The sequence below is a fragment of the Epinephelus lanceolatus genome, chromosome 11, assembly GCF_041903045.1.
Source record: "Epinephelus lanceolatus isolate andai-2023 chromosome 11, ASM4190304v1, whole genome shotgun sequence".
NCBI lineage: Eukaryota > Metazoa > Chordata > Actinopteri > Perciformes > Serranidae > Epinephelus > Epinephelus lanceolatus.
Genome location: NC_135744.1, coordinates 5,938,888 through 5,961,910, shown reverse-complemented (window position 1 = coordinate 5,961,910; position 23,023 = coordinate 5,938,888). Strand labels below are relative to the sequence as shown.

Sequence of the window (23,023 nt, the reverse complement as noted above, 5' to 3'; positions counted from 1 at the left end):
GAACTATCCTATTACATTTGGAAAATAAAATGTACAGCTAAAACTGTGCTTATTATAATTAACGTTAAGTGACACGATGCTCAACAAGTCCCAGTGAGACACACTGGCGAGCTGAGCTAGCTTGGTTGGTTAGTAAGATGGCAGTGGCCGATGTTTTTTTTTGTTGTGTCAAATTGGTTTTGGCTAAAAGCAGGGCTCGAGACCAGCTGTCACAAATTTATACTAATGAGCAGTTAGGAGAGGTATTCAGTGACTGCAAACGGGCGGTGTGTTCTCACTGTTGTGTGGCTAGCAGTCCCGGTAAAACGTGCTTGGGATGAACAAATATCGAAACTGCAAACTCACCTGTTGTTTCCCTGATAATGAAACACTGTGAACAACAAATCCGTGTTAGGCAAGAGGAGATCTTGGTAACGTTAGCAATTAGCTGTTAGCAGCCGGTGGCCGCTGCTGACGGTGGTTGAATTGAGTTACATTATGATGCTTTCAAGCTCAATTGAGTAAAAATGAGAATTACGCGAATGTAAATTATAAGGTTCTCATGATGTGTTCAAGGTAATCTTGTGAAATGTAGATTTTTAGTGAGAAAATTAAAATACAGTTATTTAAAGGAGAATTTGTTGATGTTTAATATAAAATATATGTTAGAAAGAGATTTACTACTACAGTTTACTACTCTGCCTCAACCAGTGGCGATTGCTCTAAGACTGCAAGGGAAGCTCAGCTTCCCCTAAAATGTCAAAAAATAAGTGGTCAAATATGTACTGTTGTGTTTACATTTCATTGACTAAATATGCGCTAGAACACGTTCAACTTTTGTTCAGAATCTGTTACTTATCACAGGTCACTGATGCAACTTTCTTCTCATTCATTCCCGTAGCGTCACAGTGCATTAAACAGTGGAGGATCAGCGTCCAAAGACTTCAATGGGGAAGCATAGAGTGGGTTGTTCCACTGCAGCGAAACTAGACAGTCATTGGATAAATGCTCGGTTTTGTCCCGCCCATGGGATGCTCAGCGTCCCTGGGGGTCTATGGGGCAGTGGGCTGACCTCGGCTGGCCTGGACGCTGGGCTTCTGCATGATGATTGGATGATCTGTCTGAGGCTGAATCCCTTTTTGATTGACAGCGAAATGAGCGAATCAGCGATCTTGAAATATAAACCACCACCGGAGCATTTTTCAAGTTTCATTCTGTTGTTCTGAGTTGATCTGGAGACTTTTCCAATCCTCTTAGTGACTTTTTCTTTGTTAAAAACGACTAGCGACAAATCTAGCTTCTTTTTCTGGTGTTATTGGAGACTGTACTCGTGTTTGGAGACTCTGACTTCTGTCGCTCTGCAGTTACTGTCCCCAACGAGCAGCGGGTGCTGCTGTGATCCGCTCCACCGTCCCAAAGCACTCACAGGCGGTCACACTAGCTTCGTGCAGCAGCCCCAGAGGGTAGAATTTACATATAAATAAACGGACACATTTTATGATGTGCCGAAAATGAGCTTCCCCTCCTTGAAAGACCAGCAGCCGCCACTGGCCTCAACACACCACTGGTCAGCTTCAGCAACCTTAAAGGGGCAAAATTCAAACTTAAAATTCTCAATAGAGTTCTCCAGGGAAGACGTTTTGTCCTATGCCAACCAGGCCCAACGGAAAGCTGCTCAGCTTTGGAGAAAATTTTCCCAGTGGTCACTCACGGTATTGCAGTGAAAAATCCCCTGCGTACCAGAAAGCATTTTCCCCATAGACTACAATTATAAAAGAGATGTCTGTAAAACTGTTGACAGGACACCTTGAACTGCAAACAAGGAAAAGTATGATATTTCTATTCAAAATTTTTGAGCCATGGAGGTTTTTATTTGTAAAACTTCCCTCAAGCTGAGAAAAGCAATTTAAAAATCTGTGACATCAATGTATAGTCTATGAGCTGTGCGGGAATTTGCTGGTGGGGCCTGAGGGAAATACTCTAGAAAACAAGCTAGAAAACTTTTTTGGCAAGTAACTCCATTGGATTGAATAGGTGCCATCTTGGCATCCAGGATCATTATGAAAATCTATGAGGCCAAAGCAGAAGCTAGCGTCCCCCTGGGGGGAAAACATTAGGCTTGGTAGCTTGTCGGTGAAGGCTTGGGACCACAACAAGGCAGTAATGCTGTGCTCAGCGTGCCTACGTTCTGTAGTCTCATTTAGCCACTTGTTAGTGACTTGCCTTTTTTAAGACACATAAAAGCCTCAGAATTCACAGGTGGGGTATTTACTGATGTATGTTATGTCATAGAACTACTATGACTTGTGGCTTGTGTTAACCACAGACCTTATTTCAGGCATCTAACCAAAAACCCATTGATTTCAAGATGAGGAATCTGGAACTGCTATAATGCTTACTCATGTCTGGATTTCAGGACTCATTCCAGGGGCACTCCATGGGTTTAAAAATACAGCCACTGCTAGATGGAGAAATTGTGTGCCAAGAGAGGGCAGCATATAGGCTTATGAATGTATTTTTGATTTTGGCCTCATATTTTATTTTATTTATTATTTTCTTATGATGCTAAAAGCAAACAAAATCACAATGAATCACAATATCTAATCACAATAAATGTAGAATGGCAATACATATCAAATTGGCACCCAAAAATCATGATAGTATCAAATCAGCAGATAAGCATATTTTCTCATGTTCGACCGCACGTGACTTGCTGTGATGGATATTTTCAAAGTGTAAACTCTGGGATTTAGTTATGCCAAATCCAACACACAACCCTACTGTACATTAAAACAAGCTCATACATGCGCAGAAATGCATACTTGTCATGTGCATGAATACTTTATGTAAAATGGGTATGTTCACAATGCTGTACAGTATGAGGTAAACAGCAGGTAAAAAGACACAATAGTCACATCATATGGACAAAAAACTGAAGCATGTCTTTGCACCAGCTGTTTTGGCTGTCCGATCTAACAAACTGAGGAGACACTGCAGAAACGTTTTTGGTTGAATCTTCACTTGTTTCTCTAAAAAACAGTAGGGAAGTTATATGAAGTCAACCTAAGGTAGTAGTTCAGCAGCATGACATTCAAATCTTCCTTTAATCAAATTAACAACCTGTCAGTGAGGACATTTTTACAGTGCAAATGCACCTCTAGTGACCTTAGATATGTTGGAAAATACCCCTCTATTATCAAGAAAATGACACATGAATCTTCCTAATATAAACTGATGTGCATTGAAAGTGAGTGACACTAATTATCCCCTTTTGGCATAGTTATGGCCTCCATAATGTAACAGTGAAATTATAGAGCATGGTGAGAGGGACAATAAAACATGTGTTTATTTTGTACTTTTATCTATTCAGCACTGATTGGATTCAGTATTGCACTGATCATCCTACAGTGGATGACTATAATTAAGAGGTCAATGAGACATTTTAACAACTATAAATCATTGCTGCATTAATTGTGGAAGAGTGTATGATCCTCAATCCATCAGCAAACTCTAGATTCATTTTCACATCGTGCAACCAGATCAGATATAGCATGAAAACGTGCCAGGTTACTTCACCTTTTTTTTTTTTTTTAAAAGGTAGATTGCTTTATGGCACCAAACAGGAAGCTGTTCTTCAAATGTTGACAAAGGTTTTGCTGAAGTCTCTCCCTATTTATTGCACTATATAACCCTCCACCATTTCTTTTTTTTTGTTTTTCATTTTAAGTGTAAGCATGACACGTACTTACTAGAACAAAAAATAAAAATGTGTCCATGGTACGCACACTACTTTCCGCGAACAATTCCATCATGCAATACATTGCATTTTAGAGATGCAGAAAAAACAACTCAACACCTCAATAATGACGCAAAATAACCATGATTCATATCAGGGGTGTCATAGCGGGGGAAAAGTGGGACTAATTACTCAGGGCTCTGAAGGGAGGAGGGCCCTTGAAAAAAAAACTGAATTGACAAGATTTGTTTTGTTTGCAATTTTTTGTTTCTAAGGAATAAGTGCCTAACTAAGGTAAATTGGCTGAAAGACTGAGCTTTGTATAAAAAAATAGTGGAGGCTCTCCGAGGCCCATCACATCCCTTAAAGGTTCAAAATGGTGTAGTCCACCCCTGCACTGGGATTTGTCTTGAAAGTCAGTCAGAGCTGAGCGAGTGACTGCTTATGCTGCTGGAGCACCAGCGTACACTCTCATGGCTTTATAGGGTTCCAAAAAAGAAAAAAATAAAGAAAACTGACTTTATATAAGTGTCCAAAATCTTGATTTGCTGCCTTTTAAAGTTAATGACTTATATATTTGTGTGTATATTTTGGTTTTGACTTGATTTGATATACTTTATTAATTCCCAAAGAGAATTTCTATTTTTTTTCCACTCTGTCATATACACACAGGCCCAAAATACAAACGAATGCGCAAACAGGACCTATACATGCATTAAATGGTGAGATGTCAGAGTGAGGGGGCTGCCTTGGATGGGCGCCCCAAGCAGCTGGGATTCAGTACCTTGCTCAAGGGCACCTCAGCAGTGCCCAGGAGGCAAACTGGCACCTCTCCAGCAACCAGTCCACGCTCCATACTTGGTCTGTATGGGGACTTGAACTACTGACCCTCTAGTTCCCAAGTCAAGTCCTTATGGACTGAGCTAAGCCCCATAAAGATTTCTTTAAAAATCAGGGAACAGCTGCGTTGACGCAGTCCCCCACTACCAGAAATTATGCAATCAAGATTCCCACAGCAGAGAATACAGGTGACCAAAAATGGTAGCCACCCAAAGTTGAAATATGAAATATGTTGAATATGTAGGAGAATCAGTTGGCGATCTGGACAATTACTGGACATTACTAGATAAGTACATAAAATAATGGACATAAATTGTCTTATTTAATGTATCTTATTGCATTTCTTTTGTAAAAAAGAAATAGGACAACACCATTGCAACACATCATCATCATGCTAGTTTTGTTTTACTCTCCTGCTATTCCATCAGACTGTTTATTTATTTTTCCCATGCTGTCCAAAAGCTGTTTTCCGTCTGCTGTTGACCGTCTGCCTGATTCCATGTGAATGCAGCATTATATACAGGTAACACTTATGGGATATAAAAATCAAATTATATTTTTGCGATGAATTTAAACACTCTTTCATTGTCTGGCCGTGAAACAGACAGGACAGGCAGGGAAGACAGAAACACAATGGACTTGGCAGAGACAGCTGAGGCAGAACTCGGAATTCCCCATCAGTGTCTGAAGTGAGCTAACCTTGCTTTTCTTTTTTCCTTCTGACTCTTCCCTCCTGGTGAGAATCCAAGGGAACAAAGTTAACCATTTCACTGACATGCTGGATGTCTGCTTCAGTTGTTTGTTCAGTGTGCACAGTTCCTCATAATAGAGCATTACATCCCTATAGATCGAGCCTACAGAATTTACTGACAGTCAGGTATTCTCTGTAGTCTCTGTGCATTTCCACACATTAGAAATGCACCACTTGTTTCACAGCCCCCCTCAGCTCCATATCCAGGTAGTTAAATACAAAGTGCTCTCTGTCCATTTCCCAGCACAGAAAATAGTGTCTTTAAATTTAAGGTGCTCTGCCATCTGTATTAAATGTCTATGGTGGTTTATAAATACCACTGACCACGGGGGGAAAGAGGGACAGCAGTGTGTCGCTTCACTGAGACGGAGAAAGATTCTCACAAACACACGGCGACAAAAACTCAGACACCACATCTCAATCAATTTCTCCCTCCTCTTTCTCTGTCCCTCCTCGTACACATACACTCACTCTCTCCCTCTCTCTCACACACACATACACACATATAAATAGGCCTGTTTTGAAGTGGGCGTCAAGTCATCCCTCATCTCTTGCCATGGCACGTCTCACCTTCATAGTCCGACTGACAGCGCTCTCCGAGCCACTACTCTCACAGAAGCATCTCCCCGCCTCCGTGTTGACCTTTAGCTGTTAAAGAAGTACACCAAGTTTTTGGGAGATTCTGCTTTCTGTTAAGTTAAGCCCAAAGAGATGAAAATGTAAAAAGGATGATTTTGATTTGATCTTTCTTTCAATGTTCAACCCTCAGCATGAGCTATATGTTACGTGATAGAAACCGACTGGTTTAATTCTATTTCACTAAAGGAAAATTCACATAGAAAGTAAGTCACCTGTCTAAGAGAATAGATACGCTTCCATTTTATCACACTGTAACAGTTCACACGGTCTCAAACAGGAGTCACCTCAGACCCTGCATGTCTATTTTTTATGTTCTCAGTCAATTTTTTCCTTAGTGCGCAAATGAAGCGTAATCTCCACAGGCAGCTCTTCAAATCAAACATATCTCCCACTTTTCAGTGTCAGCATGGAGTGTTTGAGCAGTCTACTGAGGACACACGGATGACTTCACACAGACGATCAGTTGACCAACTAGCCTACCCCCCAAAAAAACTTTCCCTTTGAAGCTAAACAAACAAATCTGACCCACAATCAGCACTATCGCATTACAAACTCCCATTTACACCACACTGACACTGTAGCAATGCCAAAGCGGTGCCAGCAGGGAGACGGGCACAGACATACCACAGGGGTAGTGAGACCTTGACCGGAGTGAAGCGGCTGCAGGGAGGGACAGTTGGAAAGCTTTTTCTCTCCTCACCCGGTGAGAGCCCTGTCATATAGCAGCAGACATGACACTGTACTGCCTCCAAGCTGCCTTATTTACCAGCACACTGCCTTGGCAGCTGTTTCCAACTCACTTTTAGCACACAACCCTCATCACTCTTTGGAGATGAACCTTTATGAAGTTACACAGGGAGTGGGAGGTGTGTGTCGGTGCGTGACTGTGTGTCATTTTTTAATCTCTTATTCAATTTTTTTTTAGTCTGTGATAATTAAAGTTCTCTGTTAGTATTCCTTGGAGATGTTTTGTCACCTCAAACTTTTGTATTTGGAGGAACCTCAATGGGGTTTTGATCATTTTCAGATCCTATTGTTATTTTTATTTAGAGATTGTGTGGGTTATGCGAATAACGGGGGTATCTGTGGAGACTCAGTGGGAAGAATAATGTGGCCTTGCACTGTCATGCTGTGTCTGCTAGGCACAGAGATGTTTCCTAAAGGAAATCTTTGCAGTCAAAGCTGTTTACCTTACAATCAACGCAAAAAAAACAAACAAACAAAAAGAAACTTTGTACCAAAAATTCTGTGAATCATCTTTGTCGTACCCTGGTAATTATGTGTTACCGCCATTTATTGATAATAGCAGGAATCATGTTGAATTTAATTAAATAAACTCTGACAGCCATCTTTTCTTAAAATAATGGCTGTCATCACATTCTGAACACGAATTTCTTTCTCTTTTTTTCCCTGAACTCTTGCTGAATGAAAAAAAGCCATCTCTGCTGAAAATAGCTCATTATGTTTGTGTTTTACAGGCTTTTGGCACAGGTTAGTGAAAGGTGTCACTGCCAAAAATGCTGCAGGGCCAAAAAACTGCAACTGAAACATTTGGCGTCAAAGAAGTTGTTCTTGTTATTTAGCGGTGGAAAAAAAAGCAAGAATCTGAGATGCTGCTTTGCAGTGTGACCAAACTTTTTTTTGTACAACTATAATTTGAGAGGCTGATTTGTGGAGAAATGTTTACGGCATTAAAATTAGTTTGGTTTACAGATCATTTTGAATCTGGGTGGCTGCAAGTTTCCTCAAGTTAAATGTACAATTTTTTAAAGGCCTTTTAAATGAAACTGTGTACATGGAGATCATAAATTCTACATCACTGCTGGTTCACATTTCCCTCATATTTCTCTTATATACACGACTTTTCACTGGTATTTAATACACTGTGAAAATTGGACTTTAATTGGGTGGTAAAGTTTGAAGTTATTGCATTTTCAGAAATCCCCATGTCTTTATAGGCAGTTCAGATTAACTCCAGGCAAAGCATCACAACTGGACTTGGTCCTGATTGGCTCCCCTCATTAAATAACTACTGAAATGTCTCCAAGCAGGGCAGCATGAAACTGGAAAAGCATCCAGCAGCAGGTTTACCTCATTTGAATTGGAGGAGCTGCTGTTGTCGGTCAATAAGAGCCATATTGGGACTGATCTGCCTTCACCACAGTTTGAGTAGTTCAAATCAACCTTTGACTGAACTTTATATATTTGAAAAACACAGTAAAAGAAATGTTATTGTATATTTACATAATAGTATGGAACATTTAATTATATTTGAGGAGAACCTGTAAATACCATTATCTGTCCTACTATCTGAATCTCTGTCCATTCCAATGGACGTAACTTTTCTAGGATGTCTAGATCTTTGGCTGAATCCAAATGTCCAGACTTGAAAGTCCGCTTGGGGTGCAGACTTCAACAGACTTTACTGATTTATTGCCTATTTCCAGCAGCTGACTAAACAAAAACAAAACTTATGTGTAGTAAAACAGTTACTGTTAACTATTAAAGAAATACCTGATTTGTGGCCAGGCCAGAAATAATACCATGATACAGACATATGTAAAAAATATAAGCTATAAAGGGGACTCAAAATGCACAGTATTATTGCAGCCTACCCTCTAGGTTGTGCAGTGTAATGGCAAATATATAGGCTAGAAAAGTGGCTGAAAAACGACAAAAGAAGATCTTTTGATGTAACTAATAGGCCTATCCAATTTATTTAGTCATAGTACAGTCCTTATTTATGAACATTTCTGTATTTGAATGTGTGCAGTTTATATGTTATACAAAAAATTGTTTTGGTAACTCACAGAACAACTCTATACGTGGGATTTTTATCTTATCTGAGCGGACAGAATATGACAGCAGCTACAACAATTGTAATCATTGCTCGAACATTTCCATGGCAACGTGTAAAACAGTCTTGAGGGTTGTCTATCAGCGGCTTGCAGTCTCTGCCCTTGTAGACTTTGCATGATGACGTTGAACTTGTCACAGTACAAGTCAGCGAGGGCTCAGTCTGCAAGTCCAGAGGGTGGACATTTGGAGCCAATCACAGTGTTCCACATCATCTGAAGTGGACTGCAGTAGAGCCACGCCCCCTTTTTTCAACAAGAGTAGCCAAGGAGGAAGCACAAGGCACATTTCACTCCATTAATCATAATGTTAAAGTACATAATTTGTGTTTAAACTTTGTTTAAACTAAACTCGACATGTTGTAGTTGTTATACATGTCAAAAAAATCTCTAGATTCACAGCTTTTTCTCAGGGTTAAAAAATATCTGTCCATTGGAATAGTTGGGATGGACGGTTAACTTGAGTGTCATCAGAAAATGAACAGAGAAATGATTATTACGATTTTATTTTCTACTGAAACAATCAATGTATATAGAATATTAATCTCTGGACATTTTCAACACACTGTTTTCTGGAGATACTTCAGAAATTGAGGATATTTTGAGTTGTGATGACAAATACAATGCAAAATATATATGCAATATGTTTTAAAGCATCCGGCTATTCATTGATGTGAGGTTGCTATTCGTGAAAAAAAAAAAAAAAACTCATGGATTTTGTTGAAAAAAGGTCTGTTAAGATAATTTATTGTCATTTTCTTATTAGATGATTTCTGCATTAAGACTATATAATAAAGTATCCTGATCAAAAAGTTTATATTTTCTGATTATTTATGAGCACATTTAGAGTAGAAATCCATCATCACATTTTTTTATCATTATTTATTTTTGTGTGTTTGGAAAATAATTGGGTTCTTCAGGGGTGTAAAAAAATCCTGGAACACTTAACCTATTGCATCAACACCATCGAAAGCTGCTTACTTATGACTGAAATCTCCACTGAAGTGATGCACATCTGTCATATGGATTGTACAAGATCTATGCAGCAGACAGCTGCCAAAGTCAAATAGCATATTGGTCTGTCTTTCACAATCGTCTCTGTCTTGTTATGTCTTCTGCATATAAACGACTGTCTGCTCAAGACCTCGACTCCAAAGTAAAATTCCTCACAATTTACATCACTTAACATGAGAAGTAAATATACGTGCAAATCCACACGTTACAAATCGCATGTAAGAATAATGTTTTCTAACACACTAGTCACTATATTTCTTAAGATGTTCCATTTCTTTCCGCATTTCTCACTTTTCAGGAATGACTTGAACAATACAATCTTTGAGAGAGCAAACCTCTTATCGTGGCACATATCCTAACATGCTAATTACCCCACACACAGTTTGAGTTCATTTATTATGCATGAAATAATCTAATATGATGACTGTGATAATTATGCGCACATAGATAAGATAAAAGAGTAGTAACCAATTATGGCGCGGGAGTTGGGAAAAGTAATTATTCTTTGTAGTGGAAAGAAGTCTCGGTTCGAAAAAAAAAAAAGGGGTTCAGTCTGCTTTTTTCATTCAGTTCACAGTGCTGCAATTAACATGTGGAATCATGTCTGCACTCCGTGATAATGTTTAAGGAATATTTTCTTGATTAAGCATACAGAAACACAGATATGTCTTATTGTTGTGAGCATTTGAGGATGTATATGCTTTTCACTACAGGACAATATTGTAAAAATAAATAAATGAATTAAGGCTGCTAAGGTAAACTGCTTCCTGCAAAGTTTCATTTACAGCGATGTGTCTGTTATGATAATTGTGCACGCTCGCTCCCTGAGACTCTTCACACACAGAAATCTGACATGTTTACATTATGACTTGAAAGGCAACATGACTCGATGCCTTGGGTCTCGTCAACAGCAGCAAATCAGAAAGGACACTAAAACGAACGAGTGGTACTCAGAATCTAGCGCTCACAAATCAGACGCGTGTTGTAGAGTCATTAAATATTACCACTTCTAAAATCAGAGCTGGCGTGCGGTTAGCCCGCACCACTGTACAAACATACTTAACACAGCACAGCTTTCTTTGACAAATTGTGTGCCTGCCACTGCAAATCACAGGAAACAGAGACTCCACAGTAATTTAATTTTTCTGGGACTGTTTTGGCTTGACTGATGTTATAAATCAAACGTTTACGTGATGGAATGTGGCAGCATGGAAACAGAGTTTAACAGGGCTTAATATGTCGACATGCACTTTGCTCGTAGTGGAGGAAAGAAATGTTTCACGGCTGCTCTTGGATACTTTGGATATGATGCAAACTTGAGTCATTGCTGCAGTACACGCAAGAAAGAACACATAAAACATAATTAATAAATAGAGCAAATGGGGGTTACATAACCCCGTTTAAAAAACATGTACTAATGCATAATTTGTATAATATAAACAGACATTATCAGCAGGAGGATTGTCTTACTGACCTCTAACTAAAAGCACATTTATGTGACTCAGGAGTACACACGTCATCTTCACACTCCTCCGGAAACCTCTGTCACCCATTATCCAGTCCAAGTCTCTCTTGGACCGCTGTAGTTGACTCATGATTGCTTGCAGAGTCTAAGCTTCAGGCCAAACATGATACTCTGACACCAGACAACAAAGCTCAGAGTTGTCCAGAGGACGGCTCTCACAAACAATACCAGCTTACTTTTAACAGGATTGCCAGATTTTCAAATTCACACCAAACATCAGCAGAATCGGGAACATGTTCTTGGAAGAGACGTCTTCATGTAGGTGTTGATCCTGCACTCATTTCAGAGCAGAGAATAAAAGATAATGAATGTGTGAATTTGAACAAAGAGACTAAACTAACCATCAGCCCTTAGTGTGCTCTGCAGCTTTAAACTGGAGGTTAATGTCAGTGGCACTCATGTTTCCTTACACTCTCAGCAAAGTCATAATGTTCTGAATGTAATGAAGTGAGGAGAGGAGAAGGCAAGGACGATGAATAAGGCCAGGACGACAATTGCTGTTTCATGCGGACAGCTGATGTTCAGAATAACCAGTCTACTGTATGATTCTGCAGAGATGACTTTTCCACAGACATGATAATCACATTGGAATTCTATAGATAACACTTACTGACATGAGTTAGAGTGTAGTGTGTGTGTCTCCTATGCGTTTATAAAATACTTATTTGTTTGGCCAGTTATGTTTTAGGAAAACATTATGTCTGCCAGAATTATGTTCGGATGTTTTTGTGTTTTTTTCTAGGGAACAAAGTGCTACATTTTTTTACCACATGGCAGATGTAAGTGGTAAGGGTAGATGGTGGGTGTACAAAGTGCAGGACTTTGACGTCCCAGACCAGAGCTCATGTCCTGCATGTAGTTAATTTTAGGCAACAGAGACACTTTGGTTAAAGTTAGTGAAAGATTGTGGTTTTGGTTAAATGTTAATAAAAAAGCGTCTTGGCTTCAAGCTGCTTTTTACCAGCTGCGACAACCACGTGACGGCTGGTAGTGTGAGTTTACGCGTGTCGAAGATTATGGCAAAGTGTGGTCCTGCATGGGGTGGCGGTGGGTTAGTGGAAGAGCAGGTGCCCCATGTACAAGGCTGTTGCCGCAGGGGCCCGGGTTCGACTCCAGCCTGTGGCCATTTCCTGCATGTCACTCGCCCTCTCTCTCTCCCCCCTTCACACTTGTCTGTCCTGTCAATTAAAGGCTAAAATGCCTAAAAAAATATCTTAAAAAAAAAAAAAAAAAAAAAAGTGTGGTCCTGCAGACATCAGTTGTAACAGCAACTAAAACAGACAGGGTTTTGAGTACTTTGCCAGGAGGTTTATTTGTCTGTCTGTCTGTGGACAGAGCTTGTCACCCTGATAGCATTATAACTGTGCAAAATGCGGCCGCAAAACCTTTACAGGTTTATAAACGATATCACAATAAAGGCCACAATGAAGTTCAAAGATGGGTGTTGTCCAAGCAAGGCGGGCAGGGAGTAGGGAAAGGGCCACTCCCCCCCCCAACACCCCCACTTAGTGCCCCTGGCTCACATTATTTTTAAGTCACGGATCACTGTATCACAGCTGGCACAATCCCAAGATTGTCTCTAGTTCAATATGCAACAAACACCATGGTCTTTACCTAATATAATAAATGCTCATCAGTAATCATGCTTTTATTGCTATGATTGGACAGTGAACTGTAAGGGTATGTTGTAGATAAAACTAATTGAAGTCGTTGTCAACATTTTGCAGATGCATGCAGTTATATGTTCCTTCCCTCTGAATACGATCCACAGGAGCATTTCCTAAATTGGCCCACCTGCTAGCGGACGACAAAATAGCTTGTGTATGACCGTGGCAGTTGTAAAGACGTGGTTAATGTTGTGAAACAGTCACAGTGGCACCTAAACTATGTAGTTAGCAGTGTTGTGGGTAACGCGTTACTTTTGTAACACGTTACAGTAATATATTATGTTACAAAGTAATATAACACGTTACCAACAGGATTTCGGGTAATATTATTACATTTCCAGTGTCACATTACGTGTTACCACTTGAAACAAATTGTTTATTGTTTTCATATTACATTCATCCACACTGATCCACACCACTCCGCTACTGGCAGTGCGGCACCAGAAAATATCCCCATGAGGTTGTTGCGTGTTGTCATGTCATTGTCAGCCGTTTAATATGAATATTCAAAAAAAAATTCTCTATATAAAATTTGAAAGTTTGAACAGGGCTCATCAGGGTGTTCAGTGTGATAATGGCATTCACATGATAAAGTAAACAAGCTTACAGCACTAACAGCACATCAGAAATGTGCAACATTTTTTGGTCGACACTAGATATCAAACAAAAGCTAGAGATTACGTTGTATGAAGTTGCAGTGAGCTGTAAATTCACCACTTCTAAGCAGAGGGTAGAGGATAATATTATCTTGGGGCGGCGGAAAGTTTCTCCTCGACTGTGCTGCTGCATCAAGTCTGCAGCTGTCTGTACAAAAGAGTAGTATGAAAGTCCAGAGCGCTCACTCCGTAGTAAAATCCAGGGACCAAGACATCTCCAGAAGTACACTGCACAGCATACTGACAAGCAAAATAAAAAAAAAATGCTTGACTTGAAGTGGTCTCAGTTAACTGAGGGGTTTCCAACTGATGATTCAAATCCCCAACTTTTAAGGGGCAGCCCATCTCAGCAAACAGGGTTGCTGTGTCTGGTTACCACACAAAGTATCCCAAAGTGTGCATTTTGTTATTTTGGACTATGCCATATTTATAAAATGTGACTTACTATGTCGCATTAGCAGCACTCAAAGTTAAAAGCTGCTGGCTAAACTCCAGTGTAACATGGGACTCTGTATTACAGTGTAAGAAGCATTTAGATCCTTTAGATTTGATTAGATATGAAGTGATATAAAGCCAGCAGCACCGAGGCATCCAGGATGCCAAAAGCCTTAATGAAAGATAATACAGGAATAAAACAGTGTAGTCCTCCTTTAATTATTTTAAGAGCGAAAATTCTTCTGAAACACCATAAAAGATGTAGCCTTCCCATGGAAAATGAAATGCACTTTGGTTGAAGCCTGTGCTCTCATAAAATCATGGCGCTTTTATAGCAGAGGACAGAACTACATAAAGCAAGTCATTTGCAGCTAATAAGAGTGATCACTAAAATGCATTAGTGCAAATTATTCTGTCCTTGCCACTGTACAGTGCTTTTACTAAAGTCTGTTGTTAAGCTGCTGTTTCACCCAAGAGCCTGTGCACTAACAAGTGTTTCATCAGGCATCTGCAAAGAACACTTGGAGATTAACAGCAAGGTATAAAAATGGATTTTAAGAGAAAGCCATTTTTGTTAAAGCCTAATGTCAAAATAAAGGAGCAGCTATAGACTGAGTGAAAATATCGTCCTTAAGATCAATTGTGTCCTGGAGTGCGATAGGCTGAAACATTCAGATGAGATGTGAGTGGCAGAAAGAGCAATACACTTGAATAATATCTTTGGAGAGGATTCTGAAAAATGGAACCGTGCTCCAGTAAATAGCCTTCTGGAGGTCACAACTTTAGCGTTGCTGCATTTCTATTCAAAGTACAGCAGACTTCAATGGGCTCCTCTGCCAATAATCAAAGTAGGGTGATTTCAAAAGGCCACCACCATTTCAAAGAGGCAAAATTTTCATCTCTACTGCACACTTTTCACGTGTTGCCTTATGTCTTAGTCACCCAAACTGTCTCTCGCAGCAGTCCATTTGTGTATTAATAAAGCTGAAAATGTACCGAAGAGTGGAAAAAAAAACAACTTCAGGAGGTGGTCAGAAATGCAGTAGCACTTCACAGCAGTAATATGAGTTAGCTCAGTGTTCACAGAAGTAACTTCTGTTGATGTGTACTTCACAGTGTTGTCACAGTACTGGAATTTCTAACTTTGATACAATACCCTGAAACATATCGATAGTCAACACCACTTCATTATGGGGAAAACTGATACTGTGATATGAGACTAGATATCATCTTAGATTTTGGATATTGTAATATCATAAGTTTTGTCTTTTCCTACAGTACAGTGATGTCATTTTCTGAACTTACCCGACTGATATAGCTGTTGTAGTGTTTGTCTTTACCCACTTGGTCAATATATGCACATTATTAAAGATTATTTTTATCAAACATCTCATTGTGTAAATATTTTGTGAAAGCACCAGTAGTTAACTTTACAGTATCATAGTAATATTGATATTGAGGTATTTGGTCAAAAATATTGTGATGTTTGGTTTTCCTTTTATTGCCCAGCACTAGAGCATACAATTAATATTTTCTAATAAAAGATCAAAATAACAGGGCTATAAAATTACAACTGCGACATTTCTTTTCTTGGTTGGTAGCACTGAAAATAAGAGAGAACAGTAAAGCGCCAGTGGTACTATGGGTGGGGGAAACAATTTGATATGGAGTATGGAAACATTGTATCAATACATGGACATCAAGTTTGTTTTTTTATTATCACTATTTCAAATTCCAATTAAAATTTTGGTAGCCTGGAATCATACAATCAATTGCTTTTTCAGTCCTAGAGCCTGCTGCAGACTAGCATGCCTGTCTGTTTTTTTTTTTTTTTTGTTTTGTTTTGTTCACTGATGTGTCTCATTCAATATTACGGGCAGGCCAGAAAACAGGTTAGTAAACAGTAGAAAGCAGCATGGAGATCAGTGAAAATGTCAGTGGTTATGTCTTTTATATACTGTATCTCTCAGTTATTCAGCCTCTCTCTCTCAAACTCAGTTGATGTCTGAGTGCTGCTTGGGCAGAGACGGACGGTATTTTGTGGCAGCACATCACTGCATCTCGCTGATTAAGGGGCTAAAATAAGCACATTCACCCAGGTGTTATGTTTCTATCAATGCTGATCAGACCCAGAGCCGATAAATACTTGTGACTACTGCAGAGTCATTTGACCTGAGTGTGAATGGCGATTGTATCCTTTCCTATAACTTAAATAAGCCAGATGTTACCAGGTTTTTTTGTGCAGTTGTGCTGTAATAAAAATGACTGAAGTAAGTTGAACAGACTAAAAACTTTATCTTGTCTTATCTGATAAAGTTTCCCTTTGGGGACATAATTTGCAGTTGAGAAAAAAAATGCAATATATGATATCGCAATACTTGAGTTTTGAAACTGATTAAAATATGCATCACTAAATCAATATTTTTGTCTGTCTTCAACTTCACACAGAGGAGGGACAACAGCTTAATATTTCACTACAGTGCTGGAAAACAGCTGGAACTGAACCTGCAGTATGAAAAGACTGAAGTTTAAGTTTAATAAAAAAAGTCATACTATTAGAACAATAGCAATTTTGCTAAAGACGTCAAGCTGCAATCTGCAAAATTATATTTGCATTTGGCAAGGGAAAGTGAATGCCACTATAGCCATCTTTATTGTATGAATACATTATTGCGTGCTGTTAAGTCGATGCTATTAGCATGGAAAACCAGCATTCATGACATTTCACTCAGAACTAAGTTTTAAAGAGTATTACGCTGGGGGAGATTTTCAACAGTAGTGACACCATTTTGGCCCATGCATTTATTCATTTTCAAGGGAAGCACAAATATGCAGCCACACAGTGCTTGGTGGGATTTTCTCTGCTATGATCTGCTGTTGAATTCAAATCAAATATTTTGAACCTCACCCAGCTCAGCTGTTACCAGGACACTCAAATATAATAAATTCAGGATTTACTGGCAGGCTTCATATTTCTCCGTGTGAAGCTCTACTCATTTATTAGGATTATCTACATTCCACCAGAGATAAGAACCAAAGGCACAATGAGGTTCAGAGTCTTGTTAAAGGTCTTTAAATGCAGAATATATAATAAGCTGTTGCTAATTTGATTTTGTGCTTGATCCTTGAATAATAACCACTGATGTCTAAAAATAATATGTTTTAATTGTTTTTACTGCAAAAATAATGACATCAAAAGCTATTCATACTAACATTATGAATACTGGAGACATTACAGAGTGGAAATAGCCTACTTCTTACAAATCTTTGAAATTTCACTCACAGTAAACACTCTGTCTACAGTATGTGTGCATCCTGCTGGTGACAGACCTAAGCCGTATTGGAGTCCTCCATTCTATGCCATGACTTTGACTTAGTTTATGGAATGTGTCCCCGCTGGGTTTTCATTTCCTCTGTCTGAAAAAAGGAATGCAATCAGAGTACTGATGCTAAAATCATTACCTAATGACTAAAGCCTTTGTGTGACTTCTTCCATGCTGTGGCGTTCACTGTTCAAGCACACATCACATATTATTGTGTGGAGGAGAGCATTTCTAAAAGTTTATTTGGCTGTCTGCAGGCCCAATTGATTCAAATGTGCTCAGCCCAATCAATCACTGAACCACATACTGAAGGCTAATATGGACTTTTCTTATATGTAGCTAAGTAACGCCTACGTTTTAGCAGAATGTGCTGATGACATGTAGAGAGAAAAGCCATATCAAGACAATGTGTTGTTGTGTACTAAAGATACACAACACGTGATTTGTCCCAACTTTTAAAATAGTATAACCCCATTAAGAAAGCACTGAACCTATCCTAATTCTGATTCTAATCATTTATTTCCTGTACAAAATGTGTTTTGTTAGGGTAGAGCTTTGGAAAAAAAGAATGGAACTACAATAGATAATAACAAATAATCTGAAATTAGTCACTGAAAACCAATTTGTTTTGATCATTTTTGGCTCTTTTAAGGTGTGAGGTGTAAGATCTGTCTGAAACTGGGGAAATGTATTTTACAATGTTCTACTGGTGTTCAGCATTAATGCCAAAGTATAACACAATAACATGACTGCAGTTTTCAAACTCAATAACAATTTCACAGTCCTGCACTGCATGTATTTTCATGACATCTCTATGTCCTTCCCGAAACAACGCTTCGTGATGTTGACAGTATGGAGGATCATTAAATTTGCCTGCTGCTCCTCTTGGAGCATAAATCAAGCCAATCCATCTCTCTCCGACCCTGCTCCCTGGTGGCTTACTTAGAGCCATGCCAACGCAGCACTGGCTGCGGAATGAGCAAGGGTAAGCATGCAAGGGCTGTCCTTAAGCTGAGCGTCTGACGGTATAAACAGGCCTCTGTCTCCTCTTGAGAGCAATAGGGATCAAGCGGGCTTAGTGGGCATGACCTGTGAGGGCCCAGACATGGCCAAAACATGCAGCACAACACAATTGTCTTAAGGATTGCCGCTCTATTGAACATGAGAAAACTAGCCTACATCACATTGCCCACAGGCCCGGAACAGGACCTAGATGCACTCCGCTGAGGATACCCAGTAGACTGAAGCCTTATGAATAATTCTGAACATCCTCTCTCTTTTTCCTGCCTGATTTAAGAAAGCGGGGCCCTCAAAAACAAATTAGACAACTCACAATCTGATTGCTAAGAAAAGGAATCTTGCAACGTAAGGCCTATTAGCCTTTCAAGACATTAAAAAAAAAAATCTGTTCTTCTCAGAAGTGATGTATTGGTTTCTTTGGCATCATGCAGGGTGGAATTAGAGGCAAAGGCGAAGGAAATGACAAGACATTTGCTCGTGGTTTAATTTCCTCAATTGCTTTATGGCCATACATAAATGCTTAAATTGGTTTGTAACATATGCTCTCCTCGCTCTGTTTACTTCCTTCATTTAGTGTGACTGAATCACTTTATTAGTGATTATCCCCCCAAAAGCTGCAGGAATGCACAGCATCACACCTCATCATGTAATTTACCCATATAGTAGGAATGGGAATATGCAAATACTGTCAGAGTATTTTGCAGCACCAAATATGCCCCCGGGCTGCTTGTCCAATGACACAAATCATCAATTAAGATCTCAGCAGGGTTTAGGGATAAACTAAATTGGCATTATCCCTATCTGACAATATGTAGAGCCGTGTGGGGTACATCATAACAAAGAACAAACATCACTGAGGGTGATTAGTAGTGATGCGTTTCGACTCATGTGTTTGAGTGTGTGTGTGCACTGTCAAAATTCACTCCCAGCTGAATCATCCACTTTGAGACACAGACAAAGGTACACATTCATTTGAATAATGTAAAAGGTAACAGACCTTCTTTTGGTCTTTCAACAGCGATTCACAGCAACAACAACAGTGTCTTTCAAAGCATTTACTTTCACAGGGGGTGCGAGTTTAGCTCCTCATGGGATTTTATGCTCAGCACTCTGCACCTGCCGAATGTGTTTGACGGAGGAAGCTAAAGTGGTCTAAATCGCCATTGTGATTTCTCAGGGAAGCAGATGATTAGTAAACAAATGGTTCAGGCATATTTAATTAAGCTAATGTACTCCCAGGGCTCAGACTATAGTCTTTGCTGTGAGGGGCCTTTACTTTGCAATATACAGTTGTAACGTTTTTACCATTGACAGATGACAACAAAGAAACTGTCAAGTAACCCAGTTATATTTCCTGAACTTAACATTTAGAAACATGTATTTTTTTTAAATTTTATTTAGATGTGTTTGCCAAATCTGTGTACATTATTTGATATCTGAGGGACAGAGATCGAAGCTGAAAGCGACTTGAACAGATGACTTGGTTTGACTCACACAACTACCAAAACACAGCCATCGACCTGCGAATCTGTGCCTTTTTAATTGCGTCTTCATTCAAATCAAATCCAACAGGGCCCCAGGATTCAAGACAAGCTGTCTGAGCGACACCGTCTCCATCAAATCGCACTGACTGCATTTCATGCCAGTCAAACGTCTCCTGTGAGTGAAACAGTCATTCCAGCAATTGTGGAATAAACTAGTCATCTGAAGTAGAAAGTGGTGAGTGGCACACAAAGAAGGCCAGTGTTCAGTCTGGAGAGGTTTTTGCAGGGCAGGGAAGGCTGGGAGTAAACATTAGACCTGACTGAGATGCAGATAGTTTGAGCTTTAAAAACACTTCAATCAAAGATGGATTCAGCGAGAAGTGCAAAGAGGGTTCGACCTTTTAAAATACAGATAAGTTATAAAATGGCTGTTTGGTGCTTCACATTTTCCTGGAATAAATGGAAGACATTAGCTTTGTATTTATATATATATATATATATATATATATATATATATATATATATCTTACTTTGAAAAACTGCTGTGCATGAACTGCAATCAGACATAAAGACAGACGCCTCTAAAAAGTTATGCTTATAAATAAGCATAAATTCACAAAACCTAAGCTATTTAAATCATCCATTAAAAAAGCTACATTTCTAACTAAAGGTGATGAGCAATATATGTTCTTCAGTTTGACATATCCTGTGGTTATTTGTTTGTTTTTGTCATAAACAAACACAGCCACACACACAGTGCACACATACACACACACACACACACACACACACACACACACACAACTGTCTATAATAAAATTTATTATTAAAAAAAAAACTGCTATATTAACTTCAAATCTGAGAGTAAGTTATTGTACACTGGAAAATCTTTACCGTTTTCTCTACAAACACACCAGTCAAAATAAAACCATTTTTACTCCAATTAAAAAAACACCGCGTAACTTTAACATTACGAAAATTGCAGTGGCAGTCAAAATACAAAACAACACGGTTTCTGCACGGGAGATTCACACCATCACACATTCAGTGTAAATGTACAAATGATCAGAACGCGATGTAGCGCTCCGGTGCTAATTGACAAAGCCGTGGAAATCAAACGGCAGCTGCCTGCAGCCCTGCACTCATTCTGTCCTCCGCTCACTATTATCATTATTCTCTAAATCACGAGCTTTTGCACAAACGCACCCTCCGCTAAATACAACAGTACATCCTACATACTTGCATCACAAACATTACCGACACATTTAAAAAAAAATCCAAACGCCGCATCAAGCAAAAGAAAAAAAATCCACTGGTCTTTCAGTCCAGCACAAAAATGCATCTCCTCTCCTTTCCCTCTCTCTTTTTTCTCCCCCTCCTCTCCCCCTCCTCCTCCCTCTCTCCCTCCCTCCCTCTCTCTCTCTCTCTCTCTCTCTCTCTTTCTCTCTCTCTCTCTTTCTTTCCCTCCCTCTCTCTCTCTCCCCCTCTGTCTCTCTCTCCCTCTCTCTGTGGCCTGGCTGCCTGTCTGACTGTATGAATAATGTCCTGCCTTTTGTAATGAAGGGGGGGGAAAGGGGAAAAAAGGACGCTGAAGTGGTAAAGCCCTGCTCCCATGCACTGACATTGAAAATGAATGACAGCTTACCTGCATGCCAATCTTCATCAGACTGACACTGGGCTGACAGCACAGCCTATACTCCTCCACACAGCCGGTGACGTCAGCCATGCCAGGCCCCTCCCACCTCCATCTCCGCTCCCCGTTTTTCCCAACACCGGGCTGCTGATGCCTTCCAGTGTCCATGGGAAATACGGCAATCACGTGTGGGGGCTTCGCGAGAACGGTAACCCCTGCAACCACATTGAGAATGAGTGCTGAGGTTGTTTGGAAATACTGCTTCAAAGCAATGAGTTGGAGGTGATGAAGCACCAAAAACACGTTTTATTCTTCCTGTAGCCTTTATTCTTTTCCTGCTCAGCTTGGATGACACAAAAGATCTTCACTCAATAACCAGGATTTTCAGTATCACTCACATATGTATGAGAAATGTTTTCTGTGTTCTGTTTTGGCATAAACTAAAAGTCAGTCAAATTGAAAAGTGTACAGCCTAATCTTATTTGATCATTACATTTGTTTTCAAATGTATTGTGCATCATGGCAAAAAGTAGATTGTGACACAGGCTGTGAGAGTGAGGGACATTGGTCTACAACCATCAACTACATTATCCTGCAAGAAAGGATATACATGTCACATTTTTTGCCTTAATTGTTGCAAGAAACTCAATTAATCTGTTATTAATTTCTGCATTTTTCTAATAATAGCCTGTGCTAATGCACTCATTCTGGCTTGTGTGTAGTATCTGAATTATAGTAACCAGACCAGAACTGAAATTCAAAAATGGGCATCACTCCATTTGGACATTTGTGAATTGTATTTAGTCATTGAATATATATGCAGCTCTCTTAATTCAGTTATTTTCTTACCTATTCTGGTTTACTGGTGACTAAGCCTGAACAGCTCAAACAGAAACAAAACCCTGGCTGGATATGAGGTTACAAGTCAGGGTCTTAAATTATCAGCATAGTGTTTGCTTGCTCTCTCCACTCTGGAAGAGTCTTTAATCTGTCTGTTATTGTCGAGATTGCAGAGGAAATCAAATCATCTGAAGGAATTCCAGGCAAAAACTGTGAGAGCACCAAACTCCACACACAGTTTGGTAGTTGGGTGTGAACTTGTGGTTTACTTTTTATTTTCCGTGTTGATTGCTCTAAATGATATTGTGACTGGGATCCAGTCCTCTGCCATGTGACTTCTGAAGTATCCAACTCATTAATAAACGCTGGGGGCTTGGATCTTACGAGGGTCACTTAAAGGCAACATGTCTTCTTCTAGTAAGCACGCACAGCACCACTTCAAGTGGGACTGGAGCGCACACACGCACGCACGCACGCGCTGACACACATGCCTTTGAATCGCCGGTCTGGCCAGCCCCCTGTCGGTCCGCATTAATAATTACATGCTTCAAAACAGACAGGTGGACTCATGGGAACCTGAACCACTGCTGCACATAAGAGATACAATAGATAGAGATTTCAGTTGA

At 39.6% G+C, this 23,023-nt stretch overlaps 1 protein-coding gene across 2 annotated transcripts in view; it reads right to left on the bottom strand.

Annotated features, from left to right (window-relative positions):
* Positions 1–21,664, bottom strand: part of pknox2 (pbx/knotted 1 homeobox 2) — a 152,598-nt gene extending 130,934 nt beyond the window's left edge. For both annotated transcript variants that reach the window (XM_033634900.2, XM_078172168.1), the window contains exon 1: positions 21,570–21,664. The gene's annotated coding sequence lies outside the window, so the exon portion shown is untranslated. The remainder of the gene's footprint in view (positions 1–21,569) is intronic.
* Between the last annotated feature and the right edge of the window lie 1,359 nt (positions 21,665–23,023).